Source organism: Phyllobates terribilis, unplaced genomic scaffold, assembly GCF_046119375.1.
Source record: "Phyllobates terribilis strain yellow unplaced genomic scaffold, ASM4611937v1 Scaffold_2__4_contigs__length_985480577, whole genome shotgun sequence".
NCBI classification, from domain to species: Eukaryota; Metazoa; Chordata; class Amphibia; order Anura; family Dendrobatidae; genus Phyllobates; species Phyllobates terribilis.
Genome location: NW_027362762.1, coordinates 368,133,016 through 368,148,781, shown reverse-complemented (window position 1 = coordinate 368,148,781; position 15,766 = coordinate 368,133,016). Strand labels below are relative to the sequence as shown.

Sequence of the window (15,766 nt, the reverse complement as noted above, 5' to 3'; positions counted from 1 at the left end):
CTTAAGTGGACGCTACTGGAGCTGGAATTACGCGGCTGCTGGCATGAGACTTGCCCTCCAATAGATCCTTGTAAATGGATTTAAAGTGTATTCATTCAAATTAGAGAGACAATTTAAATTAAAAAGCTTAGAGCTGCCTCCACCACAGGGGGGCTCGCTCGACCCACCAGCGGACAGGCACCAGTATTGGGAGAGGGGGGCTGGCCGTCAGGGTTCACCACGGCTCTGGCACAAACCCGGCGACAGGGAGGTGGCACGGGCAGGAGCGGACTGAACGTGTCGGCTTCTCACTTTTTGGATTTTAGAAGGGCATGACATGCCTATATCTGTGTCTCCCCCTCCTTTTACTCCTCCACCTCTTTTCTTTTCGCATGACTATATGTACTTGTCACTTTTCCATGTGTTAGTTGTGTCTTCTGAGCAGTTTGTCAGCTTTTGGACACCTTTGAAGGTGTTTTCTATGTGTTTCTATGTGTTTTTGTTTGCCTGCCATTGATTTTAACGGTGTTCGAAGGTGTTCGACGAACAGTTCGACGAACAGTTCGGCGAACACACGGGTGTTCGTCGAACCGAACCGAACTCGAACACTACAGGGGTGGCTCAACACTAGTCCTGGGGTGAGCTTCAGATGTTCCTCTGCCCCCTTTTCTCCTCTCTCCTTGCCTCGGCCACACTCAGGGCCCTCAACACAGCAGCAGACGTGCAGCTCCTTCACTGATCTAAAGCGTCAGCACACTCACTGACTCTAACTCCACCTTCCAGTATATATATATCCCTAACAGGGTTCCCTCTGGTGGTATGAGGTGGAAGGGTGGAGGTGTCTGTTATGTAATGGGGGCCTCTGGTGGAGAAGTCCATCCATGCACCCTTTTGGGTCCTGTGGTACCTGTAGTAGCAGGGTGCCACATTTGTATGGCTTTTGTTCCTCCATATATTGAAAATTAGAAGTAAATGAAGTATAATAGCAATACCATTGAAACATTAGGCATCAGCAAACCCTCTATAATGCTCTAGCTTTTCTTTGTTTAAATATTTCAATTAACAATCCATTTGTGTAAAATAGCAGATATGTAAATAAGCAAGGATGGCTCATTTTTGCAGTGACCTCCACTTTCCTGTATATTAATTGACATTTTAATGTAAAACGTTTCAAAATAAATCTGTCAAACATGAGAACCTCCTTGTTTGCTGAGCAGATGGTATGTATATGAAGGCAGCAAGTTGTGACTACTTACTTTATAGCGCACAACAAATAGAAATGGCTAAAAGGTGCTGCCGAAGGACAAACATGTTACATATGGTTAATGACAATCTTAGATTGTTGGATTTATCACAAACTGTGATAATTGCTTTAAAAGAGTAATACAATAAATGTCAATGATAAGGCACATGTACAGCAGTTAAAGAACAATGAGTAGCGTAGATGACATTGACATTGCTGGATGCATACATGGGTGAATAACTGAATTTGAAAAGTAAAACATAATAACTTTATTGAAATTGCCCTTTTGATTGAATTAAAATAAGTGTACTAAGAATGAATTGCTATTAATGGGACATGATCTTCATATAAGCAACCTTGTAGCTTTGTACACTGAACCCAGTTGTGAAGTTGAGCTACTGCAGTTACCTGAGGACTTTTTGAAAAACAAATTAGATAAATAACAGAACATATACAACAATTTACACTAAGGGACCAGTTCATTAAGGTTCTTATGCAATACCATCAACGTTTTTAATCTCTTAATATATTGCAATTATCATTTTATATAGCATTGTGTACTTAAAATTGCTCATTTTGTCCTTCTATCCAGTTAATTATTCTGTTTTCCATTAGGTCTATGATGTCATGTGATTAAAAACTGACTAGCCGAATCCTTGTAAGCTCTATGTAGAAACAGGAGGTCAATTTTCTCTGTCGAGTCACTGTAAAAGTCTATGGCAGGGGAGGAGCAGAGAAGCTGGATCAGGAGTTGAAGAGGGGAATGAGCCATGCAGGAGCAAGACTTCTTGTTTCTACATAGAGCAGAGAAAAGAGAATAATTAACTGTGTAGAAAGGGAAAATGAGCAATTGTAAGTACATAGTGCTATATTATAGGATGATTTCAATATATTAAGAGTATAAAAACTTTGATGGGAGGAGTGCTTCTTTAAGAAGGTTATAAGTATGAAGAAACAGTGATGTGCAAACATTTTATTCATGCAGAGTCCATGTCAAAAGATTATATCTTTTACTGGAAGCTCTATATAAGATCAGATTCTCACAAATAGAGATGAGCGTTGTTCTACTCGAACTGTTCGCCAATCTCAAATTCGAGCTGTTTTGGGCGGTGTTCGAGCCGGTCGGCGAACACGAACAATTTGAGAAAAATTCGGCTGTTCGAGGTTATGTTCGATAACTGTTCGTGCACCAAAATCATAACTGGATTTTTTCTCAATAATGATGAAAATTAATGTTAATACGCAGTTTGAGTGTACAGCGGGGCGGGGGGAGGGGCAGGGGATGGATCTCTGCAGGAACAATGAAGATCTCCATTTTTTTTTCTCTTTCCCGCATTTGCAGTGGGGAGGTGCAATCTGTCAGCCTATCAGCAGCGCACACACGGAGCGAAGTGCTTTTTTTCACACAAGCAAGGGCATGTGTGATTGGCAGTGTATGTCACATGTCCTTGCCCTATAAGACCAAGCCATTTTCCCCGTCGCCACCATTTTCTCACTTCTGCAGCTGCGTGTTAGACGGCACCGCTGTTGCTGTGTGCGCTATACCTTGTTAATTTCAAGCCAATTTTCGCACAAATATACAGATAGCTTGGGAGTAGGGAATAGTTGTGATTGCAGTCCTTTTAAGGACTAGGTTACAGCATTTCCTACGACTTTTATCAAGCAGGTCTGTGCTCTTAAATAGATAGATTGTGGGAGTAAAGACTAATTGTAATTGGAGTCCTTTTCAGGACTAGGTTACATCAGTTCCTATCAGTTTTTGCCAGGCAGGTCTGTGCCAGTGCTGTGCAAGTTTTTTTCACAGCATTTGGCTGAATCTAGCAAAGCTAATCCTTTTTGGCCTATTGCAGAGTGTGTTAGTCAGTGGAGTAGCCTATCTGTGTTGCAAGATATACCACCTGTGTATAGAATACCAATTTTTTTACTGCACCTAGTGAAGTAAAATCTTTTGGGCATAGCATCATTCTATTAGTCCATCTATACTGACCTCCATCAGGTTGCAAATTAAAAATAATTTTTTTCTGCATCTAGCTCTGAAAAAATATTTGGGCTTCTAGCAGTGTGTGGGACTTGGTCTATTAGTCCATCTATACTGACCTCCATCAGGTTGCAAATTAAAAATAATTTTTTTCTTCATTTATCTCTGAAAAAATATTTGGGCTTCTAGCAGCGTGTGGGACTTGTTCTATTAGTCCATCTATACTGACCTCCATCAGGTTGCAAATTAAAAATAATTTTTTTCTGCATCTAGCTCTGAAAAAATATTTGGGCTTCTAGCAGTGTGTGGGACTTGGTCTATTAGTCCATCTATACTGACCTCCATCAGGTTGCAAATTAAAAATATTTTTTTTCTGCATCTAGCTCTGAAAAAATATTTGGGCTTCTAGCAGTGTGTGGGACTTGGTCTATTAGTCCATCTATACTGACCTCCATCAGGTTGCAAATTGAATAAAAAAAATTTCTGCATCTAGCTCTGAAAAAATATTTGGGCTTCTAGCGGTGTGTGGGACTTGGTCTATAAGTCCATCTATACTGACCTCCATCAGGTTGCAAATTAAAAATAATTTTTTTCTGCATCTAGCTCTGAAAAAATATTTGGGCTTCTAGCAGTGTGTGGGACTTGGTCTATTAGTCCATCTATACTGACCTCCATCAGGTTGCAAATTAAAAATAATTTTTTTCTTCATTTAGCTCTGAAAAAATATTTGGGCTTCTAGCAGTGTGTGGGACTTGTTCTATTAGTCCTTCTATACTGACCTCCAGCAGGTTGCAAATTGAATATAATTTTTTTCTGCATCTAGCTCTGAAAAAATATTTGGGCTTCTAGCGGTGTGTGGGACTTGGTCTATTAGTCCATCTATACTGACCTCCATCAGGTTGCAAATTAAAAATAATTTTTTTCTGCATCTAGCTCTGAAAAAATATTTGGGCTTCTAGCAGTGTGTGGGACTTGGTCTATTAGTCCATCTATACTGACCTCCATCAGGTTGCAAATTAAAAATAATTTTTTTCTTCATTTATCTCTGAAAAAATATTTGGGCTTCTAGCAGCGTGTGGGACTTGTTCTATTAGTCCATCTATACTGACCTCCATCAGGTTGCAAATTAAAAATAATTTTTTTCTGCATCTAGCTCTGAAAAAATATTTGGGCTTCTAGCAGTGTGTGGGACTTGGTCTATTAGTCCATCTATACTGACCTCCATCAGGTTGCAAATTAAAAATAATTTTTTTCTTCATTTAGCTCTGAAAAAATATTTGGGCTTCTAGCAGTGTGTGGGACTTGTTCTATTAGTCCTTCTATACTGACCTCCAGCAGGTTGCAAATTGAATATAATTTTTTTCTGCATCTAGCTCTGAAAAAATATTTGGGCTTCTAGCGGTGTGTGGCACTTGGTCTATTAGTCCATCTATACTGACCTCCATCAGGTTGCAAATTAAAAATAATTTTTTTCTGCATCTAACCCAGCCAATAGTTTTGGCCTAATACCACAGTTTGGCCACTCAGCTCTGCTCGGTTACCATCCATTGTTTTTTTGTGCAAACAACTCCAGAGTTGTGAATTAGTTAACCACCAAAATGAGTGGAAAAAGGCCTGCTGATGGTGGAAAGGGGAATAGGCGTGTTGGGAAGGGGAAAAAAGGTTGTGTCCGTGGGGTAGGTGCAGAAGAAAGACCATCTTCCAGCCAAACTAAAATGTCTACTTCTTTTAGCGGACAATGTGATAAGATCCCTTTCTTACGGCCACGCCAATCGCTACAAATTCCAGATGAGGCACAAAAACAGCAGGTGCTTCAACGGATATCAAGTGCTCCTTTAAGTGGGCTCTCCTCCACATCAACTTCAACATCACAAATACTCCAGTCCTCAAAGGTGTCACCCAAATCGCACTTGCTTCCTCACAGCTCCCAAATCTCCAGCTGCCCGTCTGAGTATGAGGTAGAACAGATGGTTGAGTCTGCAGAGCTGTTTACTCATACTATAGCCTGGGAATCAGAGGTCGACTCCAGCGCTTCTGTGAATCCAGACGAGGAAATGATCTGCACTGATGCCCAGAATCTTTATGAGTCGGATCCAGGACCAGACGCAGAAGGTTCTGACCATAATGTAGACCCTCATTCCCAAACTGTAACTCCTGTTGGTGGAGACAATGAGGAAGACGATGATAAGACTCAAATACCTGATTGGAGCGACAACTTTAGTTTTTTGTCAGGGCAGGAACAGGTTGGCTCTGAGGACGACGGGTGTGATAACGCACAGGGTGATGATGATGAGGTCGGAGATCCCACTTACTGTCAACCCACAGTCAGCCAAGAGATGAGGTCAGCAGAGGAGGTGGAGGAAGATGCTAGTGACGACGAGGTCAGGTTGCGCCTTCCTGGACAGAGACGTAGTACTGGAAGCACGTCAACAACTGCATCCTCAAACACAACTCTGCCTCTCACCACAAGTCGTGGTGGCTCTTCAGGTCGCATGGGTGCTAAGCCTTGCATAGCCTGGGCATTTTTTCAGATCGATAAAGATGACCCAACTCGTGTTATCTGTAACATTTGTCAGCAAAAGCTAAGTAGAGGCCAAAAAATACATAGTTTGAGTACTTCATGCATGAACCGGCACATGGACATGAAGCATAAGTTGCAGTGGGAAGCTCAGTGTGCTACAATGCGGCCTAGCCGGCCGGGCCAACCACCGTCTGCCATATCTTGTGCATCCGCGGCCTCTTCATCCTCTGTGACTGGGGGGACAGCAGTCACACCTGTTTTGGGGCGCAGACCTGCCACCTCTTTACCCGCAACAGCCAGCGTGATTGGCAGGTCATCATTTTCTTTGGAGGTGGTAACACCAGCTGGTCTTGAGCGCTGTCCGACATCGATAGCACCACCTTTGGATCAAGGCAACCTAACATGTCCGCCTGCATCTTCCTCACAGACCGGCAGTTTGCCGGGGACACCCTTATCAACCCCGTCTAAGCACAATAGCCAGCCCTCGGTCCCTCAGATGTGGACAAGTAAAAGACCATTTCCTCCTAGCCATGAGAAAGCTAAGAGCTTGAATTTCACCATTTGCAAGCTCTTGGCTACAGAAATGCTGCCTTTCCGCCTGGTGGACACAGAGGATTTTCGAGACCTTATGTCCGTCGCAGTGCCCCAGTACCAGATGCCCAGTCGGCACTACTTCTCAAAGAAAGGTGTGCCTGCGCTCCACCAGCATGTCGCACACAACATCACCGCTTCTTTGAGAAACTCTGTGTGTGACAGGGTGCATTTCACCACAGACACTTGGACGAGTAGGCATGGACAGGGGCGTTACATGTCGCTGACTGGGCACTGGGTAACTATGGTGACAGCAGGACAAGGGGCTGCTGTCCAAGTCTTGCCGTCCCCACGAGTTGTGCGTCAATCCTCTTTATGTCAAAGTTCCTCCACTGCTTCTGCCTCCTCAACCTCCTCTCGGTCTTCCACCTGCACCCAAAGCCTGTCTGGTCATGCCACAAGCTTTCTAACTGCGCAGAAGGGATCCTGCACACCTCCTTACTATGCTGGCAGTAGGGCTCAACGTCATCAGGCGGTTTTTACATTGAAATGTCTGGGAAATGTGAGTCACACAGCTGAGGAGTTGTGGTCAGCTCTGGAGAACCAATTTCATGAATGGTTGTCTCCACTGGACCTGAAACCAGGGAAGGCCGTGTGCGACAATGCTGCAAACCTGGGTGCGGCCCTTCGCCGGGGCAATGTCACACACGTGCCTTGTATGGCTCACGTGTTGAACCTGGTTGTCCAGCAATTTTTAGCCCACTATCCCAGACTAGATGGCCTTCTGCAGAGGGCACGGTCGCTGTGTGCTCACTTCCGCCGTTCGCATCCCGCAGCTCAGCGACTTACATCTCTACAGAAGTCGTTGGGCCTGCCACTTCACCGGCTAAAATGCGATGTGCCTACCCGGTGGAATTCAACTCTGCACATGTTGCAGCGACTGTGGCAGCACCGACAAGCCCTGGTGCAATACGTTCTGACGTATAGCCTGGGCCAACGAGATTCAGAGGTGGGGCAAATCACGCTGGAGGAGTGGTCTCAGATCAGGGACCTATGCACCCTTCTGCACAGTTTTGAAATGGCGACGAAGATGTTTAGTGCTGACGATGCCATTATCAGCATGACTATTCCGGTGATTTACATGCTGGAGCACATGTTAAACAGAATTCGGAGTCAGGTGGTGGCACAAGAGGAGGTGGAGGAAGTAGAGGAGGAGGAGTTGTATGCGGAAGGGCTAACATCTGCAAGGTCCAGACGGTCGGCAGCGCCAAGGCGGCAGGCATGTGAGGGTGGGGGAGATGATTTTACCAGGGCGCATGGTAGCAGCCAAACTAGTGAGGAAGGTGCAGGAGCCCAGGAAGAAGTGGAGAACGAACTGATGGAAGACTCATCAGATGAGGGAGACCTTGATCACATTTCTGTTGTGCGAGGTTGGGGGGAGAGGACAGAGGAAGGAAGCATGATTGTTACCTCGCCACCAACACAACAGGGACTTGGTGCTCCTGGATGCGCAACACACATGAGTGCCTTCTTGCTGCACTACCTGCAACATGACCCTCGAATTGTGAGAATTAGAAATAATCCTGACTACTGGGTTGCCACACTGTTAGATCCCCGGTACAAAAGTAAATTTGCAGAAATTATTCCTGCCATAGAAAGGGATGCACGCATGCAGGAGTATCAGCAGAGACTGTTGCAGAATCTTACATGTGCTTTTCCACAAAATACCAGTGGTGTACGTAGTGCATCTCACAGTTCCAACTTGCCAACCGTGGGACCGTCAAGTGTTCAGCACTCAAACCGTAACAGAACCACAGTATCTGCTGGTAACATCAATTTTGCGGAATCATTTCACCACTTTTTTAGCCCATCCTTTGCAAGGCCACAGGAGACAAGAAGTCTGACACATAGTCAACGCCTAGAGACGATGGTACAGGAGTATCTCCAAGTAAACATTGAAGCCACGACTGTGTCACTGGACCCTTGCTCTTTTTGGGCTTCCAATCTGGATAAATGGCCGGAGCTAGCCACTTACGCCTTGGAGATCTTGTCATGCCCCGCAGCCAGCGTTCTGTCTGAACGTGTGTTCAGCGCTGCTGGTGGTGTGCTGACAGATAAGCGCACGCGGCTCTCCACTGATAATGTAGACAGACTCACGTTCATAAAGATGAACAAATCATGGATCCGAAACGACTTTTCTACCCCTGTGTCATCCTGGGGAGAGTAAAAGCTTGATGATTGGTTAAAATCACCCTACCAACCATTTTAAGCTTTCAAATTACTAATCATGTTTATCTGTATCTTGACTGGAAAATAATTTGGGCTTTGTAGCAGTGTGCAGCACTGATCCTATTAGGCCATCTATAATAAGCTTCACCAGATTTAAAATTAAAAATAATTTTTAGCTGCATCTAGCCCGGAAAATAATTTTGGGGCTCCGAGATGCGCAAGACACATAAGTGCCTTCTTGCTGCACTACCTGCAGCATGACCCTCATATTGTCAGAATTCGAAGTAATCATGACTACTGGGTTGCCACACTCTTAGATCCCCCAAACTTTTCGATCAACCTTTTCATTTTAATAAAGACCAAAAAAATGGTCATTTTTGAAATTATAAGCATTAGCAGGTTGTTAGAAACTGAAATCAAACAGTTTTCAACTCAAAACTTTATTCTAGGTGATGTTACATTTTCACATAGGACCCCTTGTTCGAAAGGAGCTTCTGAACTCTCTCGTCCATTGAATTTGTCAGGTTTTGGATGGTTTCTGCTTCAATTGTTTTGCATGAGGACAGAATACCCTCCCAGAGCTGTTGCTTAGATGTGAACTGCCTCCCGCCATCATAGACACTCCTTTTAATGATGCTCCAAAGGTTCTGAATGGGGTAGAGGTCAGGGGAGCATGGGGGTCACACCATAAGTTTGTCCCCTTTTATGCCCATATCAGCCAGAGATGCAGATGTTTTATGTGCAGCATGAGATGGTGCATTATCATGCAGAAAAATGATCTTGCTGTGAAATACACGGTTCTTCTTCTTGAACCATGGCAGGAAGTGCTGTTTGAGAAAATCCACATACATTATGGAGTTCATCTTTAGCGCCTTCAGGGATCCTAAAGGGGCCGACAATCTCTCTCCCCATGATTCCAGCCCAAAACATTACTCCACCTCCTCCTTGTTGGCGCTGTAGCCGTGTTTGCGTGGGGTGTCCATCAACCAGCCATCCTCCACTCCATTCATCTGGACCATCGAGCGCTGCACGGCACTCATCCGTGAACAAAACAGTTTTGAAATCAGTCTTCATGTAATGTTTGGCCCACTGGAGCCGTTTCTGCTTGTGTGAAGTGGATAGAGGAGGTCGACAGGATGGCGTATGCACAGCTGCAAACCTCTGAAGGACCCTGCATCTTGTTGTTCGGGGGACGTTGGAGGCACAAGCAGCTTCAAAAACTTGTCTGCTGCTATGACAAGGCTTTTTTGCCGCTGCTCTTTCAACCTGACGTAATTGCCTGTAGGAAAGAGTCCTCAATTTGCCCTTATCAGCATGCACACGTGTGTACTGTGAATCAGCTACATACTTCTTGATTGCCAAGACACTTCATCCTGATCATCGCACAATGTTGATTGTAGTCATGCCTTGACCTAAACACTCCACAATTTGTTGCTTCTCAGCAGCCGACACATCCTTTTTCTTTCCCATTTTGGCAGAAAATGTAGGCTGCTTAATAATGTGAGAGAGCCTTCTTAAGTAGTCTTGCCTTTCATTGGACACACCTGCCAAACTAATTAGCACAGGTGTCTGCAATTGCTTACAGTGATATAAAGAGCCCTGACACACATCACCATCAATGAGTTTAACTGACAAACAAACAAATTCTTCCCTTATCACTCCTAAACACTTTTTGCATAATAATTTGGAATGCGGTGTACATGTGCTTTTCCACAAAACACCAGTGGTTCACGTAGTGAATCTTACAGTTCTAACTTGCCAACCGTGGTCTGTATGGAATTGTTCAATAAAGGGCCCAAAATTAAGATAACATAGATGGGAGAGGTCTCTATGAATAGGAATTCCTAAGTATTTGATACCCTGTGAGGGCCAGGCAAAGGGAAAGTTGGACTGGATGGAATCCTATATGGATTTAGGGAGGGAGACATCGAGGGCCTCAGACTTCGCTGCATTGATTTTAAAATTTTACCATGTAACAAAGTGATCTATTTCAGCCATAACAGCAGGGATGGATATATGTGATTGAGTGATATATACTAGGACATCATCAGCAAATAGAGAGCACTTGTACTCGGTGCCTCCCACCTCAATCCACCTAATATTGGGGTTATGGCGAATTGATGAGAGCAGGTGCTCCGTCACTAGGATGTATAAGAGAGGGGACAGAGGACATCCCTGCCTTGTCCCATTGGTGATTGTGAAAGGTGATGAAAATGTTCTGACGCACCCCCTGGGCCTTGGGACACCCGGAGCCGGACCCTTTTTGGTGGATGCTGGTGGTTGTAGTCTTCGTGGCGGTGATCCGGTTCCGTGGCTCAGGGCGGTCAAACCAGTGGCGGAACTATTTATGTGGTTTTGATGTTTAAATGTCCGACTACGCCACCCGTGGATTGCGGTCAGAGTGAACCGCCGCTACAGGGCAGACCGCTAAGGCTGGTGTTGTGGGTGCAGCAGAGCGTAGCATAACTCCCCACGGGAGGAGTATAGCCTCAGGGCAGTGTATGCGGAGGATGGGGGTGATGGTGCAGGGCAGCAGCAGTAACGACACGGAGTCAGTGATGCAGTTCAGGGCCTTTATTCACAGTTCTTATTATCCAGACCACGTCTGCAGGTAACGGCTGCCCACGTCGTACTGTGCTCACCAGGTGAGGGGCTCAGACAACTCCCAGATAACTTTGGAGCGCTTCACAGGACCCCCTTTGTGTGTCCTTTGTCTGGCCTTTCTTACCAACACTTCTGTCCGGCTGCCTCGGGCCTCCTCTTGGTAAACTTGGCGCCAGTTTCCCTGACCCTATGTGGTGCCTTCCTAGCGGGTGGAGCAAGGGGCTGCGCCACATAAAATGTCAGAGCCTTTGGTTTCTAACTGAGGGTCGTTTCCTGCCTCCACTAGTTCGGGGACCGGTCTCCCCCTTTGGCCTGACCCCTCCACGCAGGTGGATTCGGGCGTGCGGTGGCGACTCACCCGTCCGCACCCCTGGGATCCCTTCATTCCTCGTTCCTGGAGCCTTCTCCGCTCCTCTTCCTTCCTTCTCCCTCTTGCAGGCCTGGGCCTCTGTTACTAGGCCCGCCTCCGGAGCAGAGCTCATGCAGAGCCCCTGCTCCCTGCCACTTCTGCTCAGACTTCTCTGCACTGAACTAAGATGGTGCCCACCTTTTATACTCCCTTCTCAATGCACCCAGGAACTGCTTCCTCCCTGCTCCTGCACTGCAGGGTTCCCCTTCCTCAGTGTTCCCTCCCCCCACTCCAGCCAGGGACAGGGACTGTCGTGCCCATCTCAGGGGCATATTGGTCGCCCTGCCCCACGGCAATGTGGTGTAATGCATGCAGGTGTCGGGTCCTGATCCACACTCCATCCTTATCTGAGAGTGAGATATCACACCTCTGGGTGAGGTGCAATAAGTCTGTAGCAACCGAGCCCTCGGTGCTACAGTTCCATTTATCTTCAGCCTAGGTGACGTATTGTGATACAGGGCCGTGATTTTGGCTATAAAAGGGTCCCCTAGACCCCTACCCCAAGCTTTTTAAGAGAATCATATATGGCGTGCCAGGAGACTCTATGGAATGCTTTCTCAGCATCCAACGAGAGTATCTACTTACAAATTTTTAACTGCATCTAGCCCAGGAAATACTTTGTGCCTAGTAGCAGTGTCTGCTAGTCAGCGGATTATCCCGGCTGTTAAGCAAGCTACACCACCTGTAGTTTGGACACTTAATTTTTTCAAAGGAAATGCTTCGGGACCACGGGATACTCAGTGAAGAGCATCAGGAGGCACCCCAAGGCATAGGGGCTGGGACTGGCACTAGGATGCCTTGCGGTGGACAGCCGAGCTCGATCCTTATAAAAGCTTTTTAACTGCAGCAGCTTTAGTGGACGCTACTGGAGCTGGAATTACGCGGCTGCTGGCATGAGACTTGCCCTCCAATAGATCCTTGTAAATGGATTTAAAGTGTATTCATTCAAATTAGAGGGACAATTTAAATTAAAAAGCTTAGAGCTGCCTCCACCACAGGGGGGCTCTCTCGACCCACCAGCGGACAGGCACCAGTATTGGGAGAGGGGGGCTGGCCGTCAGGGTTCACCGCGGCTCTGGCACAAACCCGGCGACACGGAGGTGGCACGGGCAGGAGCGGACTGGCCGTCTCGGCTTCTCACTTTTTGGATTTTAGAAGGGCATGACATGCCTATATCTGTGTCTCCCCCTCCTTTTACTCCTCCACCTCTTTTCTTTTCGCATGACTATATGTACTTGTCACTTTTCCATGTGTTAGTTGTGTCTTCTGAGCAGTTTGTCAGCTTTTGGACACCTTTGAAGGTATTTTCTATGTGTTTCTATGTGTTTTTGTTTGCCTGCCATTGGTTTTAACGGTGTTCGAAGGTGTTCGACGAACAGTTCGACGAACAGTTCGGCGAACACACGGGTGTTCGCCGAACCGAACCGAACTCGAACACTACGGGGGTGGCTCAACACTACTCACAAATTACTCTTTTAAGATAACTAGGGAGCTGCAAGTAATGTTTTCATTGAGTTTGTCTCAAAGTATCAGGGAGGCAAATACACTAAAATACTAGTATTATACAACATTATCTCACATTTTAAACATTAAATTGTATGGACCAAGCACTCTTTGGCATTAAAAATTTTTCATTATAGTATTTGGGAACTAATACCTTTTTTTAAAATTTAAAAATTACAACCTTTTATTCTTACATTACCTTTCATATTTTTAAATTTGCTGCATTGACTGTGGTGACCAATCCCAGCTTTTACCACTTACTGACATCAGCTGTAAATATACAGCGCAAGTCAGAAGTGGGTGCAAGATGTGGGCTCACACAGTGACACACCACCACAACCTTCATCTAACAGCTGTTGAGTGGAGTGGAGTTTCGCCCCTGACTGTTAACCTTTTAAATGAGGCTGTCAACCTCTAACATGACATGGGAGCGCTTCATTATATGTACACATCAGCTGCCCCATGACATGACCGTGGGGTGCTGATAGGTTTCTACAACAGCTGAGGGTCTGTTAAAGACTTCCGTGCCTGCGAACCAGGAGCTTCATTGAAACTCAGCCTGTATACAGCAATACTGTACTGTATATAGCACATGCAATCAGATGATCACAGGTTTAAGTTCCTTAAGAAGACCAACAACTATAGGAAAAAGTAAAAAAAAAGTTTAAAGGCAATCTGTCCCAAAAATTTGAGCTATCTGATCTATTAATCTGGGCATACAGGTTACAGACTACAGAAAATAGTGATACCTGAATACCTCATGGATGATGCCTTGTATAAAAATCATCTTTCATCACTTTATGTAAATTAGTTCTTCCAGGCTATGGGGTGTACACTGCTCGGAAGATAAGCTGTGTTTAATTAAACTGATAGGACTTGATTTGGAAAGGCACACACCTGTCTATATAAGACCTCACATCTCACAGTGCATGTCAGACCAAATGAGAATCATGAGCTCGAAGGAACTGCCCAAGGAGCTCAGAGACAGAATTGTGGCAAGGCACAGATCTGGCCAAGGTTATAAAATAATTTCTGCATTACTCAAGGCTCCTAAGGGCACAGTGGCCTCCATAATCCTTAAATGGAAGAAGTTTGGGACCACCAGAAGTCTTCCTAGACCTAGCCATCCAGCCAAACTGAGCAATCGAGGGAGAAGAGCCTTGGTGAGAGAGGTAAAGAAGAACCCCAAGATCACTGTGGCTGAGCTCCAGAGATGCAGTAGGGAGATGGGAGAAAGTTCAACAAAGTCAACTATCACTGTTGCCCTCCACCAGTCGGGCTTTTTTGGCAGAGTGGCCCGACGGAAGCCTCTCCTCAGTTCAAGACATATGAAAGCCCGCATAGAGTTTGCTCAAAAACACATGAAGGTCTCCCAGACTATGAGAAATAAGATTCTCTGGTCTGATGAGATGAAAATAGAACTTTTTGGTGATAATTCTAAGCGGTATGTGTGGAGAAAACCAGCCACTGCTCATCACCTGCCCAATACAATCCCAACAGTGAAACATGGTGGTGGCAGCATCATGCTATGGGGGTGTTTTTCAGCTGCTGGAACAGGACGACTGGTTGCAAATGAAGGAAAGATGATTGCGGCCAATTACAGAGATATCCTGGATGAAAATCTCTTCCAGAGTGCTCTGGACCTTAGACCTGGCCGGAAGTTCACCTTCCAACAAGACAATGACCCTAATCTCACAGCTAAAATAAAAAAGGAGTGGCTTCAGAACAACTCTGTGACCATTCTTGACTGGCCCAGCCAGAGCCCTGACCTAAACCCATTTGAGCATCTCTGGAGAGACCTGAAAATGGCTGTCCACCAACGTTCACCATCCAACCTGAAGGAACTGGAGGGGAACTGCAAGGAAGAATGGTAGAGGATCCCCAAATCCAGGTGTGAAAAACTTGTTGCATCATTCCCAAGAAGACTTATGTCTGCACTAGCTCAAAAGGGTGCTTCTACTCAATACTGAGCAAAGGGTCTGAATACTTATGACCATGTGATGTTTCAGTTTTTCTTTTTTAATAAATTTGCAAAAATTTCTACATTTCTGTTTTTTTTTCAGTCAAGATGGGGTGCAGAGTGTACATTAATGAGAAAAAAAATTAACTTTTTAGAATTTACCAAATGGCTGCAATGAAACAAAGAGGGAAAAATTTAAAGGGGTCTGAATATTATCGTACCCACTTTATATGTGGTGTCGTCTAGTCCATAACAGTCCTATCTATTAAAATATAAAATGAATTAACTTGATCAGTAAACGTCATAAACAGAAAAAAATGGAAAGCTCCAAATTGTTGTTTTATGATCACTGCAACACCGCAATAAAATGCTATAAGAAGTCATTAAAATGTCTTATCAATCCTAAAATAATGTAAATAAAAATCATTATTTCAACCGGCAAAAAATGTACCCTCAAACAGCTCCACCGACTGGAAAATAAAACCGTTATAAGTCTTAGAAAATGGTTACACAATCAAACCATTTTTTTTACAAATTTTCAAATTTTTTTTCACCAAAAAAATTTAAAAAAATAGACTAGTTTGGTATCGTTGTAATTATACTGATGAGGAGAAGGTCATTTTTACCACGCAGTCTACGTCGTAAAAACTGTTCCCAAAAATAATGTCAAAATTGTGTTTTTTTCAAAATTTCACCACATTTGGATTTTTTTCCTGTTTCCAGTAGACCATGTAGTAAAATAAATGGTACTGCTAAAAAGTACAACTTGTCCAACAAAAAAAGCCCACATATGTCTGTATGGACAGAAA

At 44.8% G+C, this 15,766-nt stretch overlaps 1 protein-coding gene across 11 annotated transcripts in view; it reads right to left on the bottom strand.

The window, feature by feature from the left end:
• DMD (dystrophin) overlaps positions 1-15,766 on the bottom strand; it is a 3,940,859-nt gene that overhangs the window by 2,604,827 nt on the left and 1,320,266 nt on the right. The window lies entirely within an intron of this gene.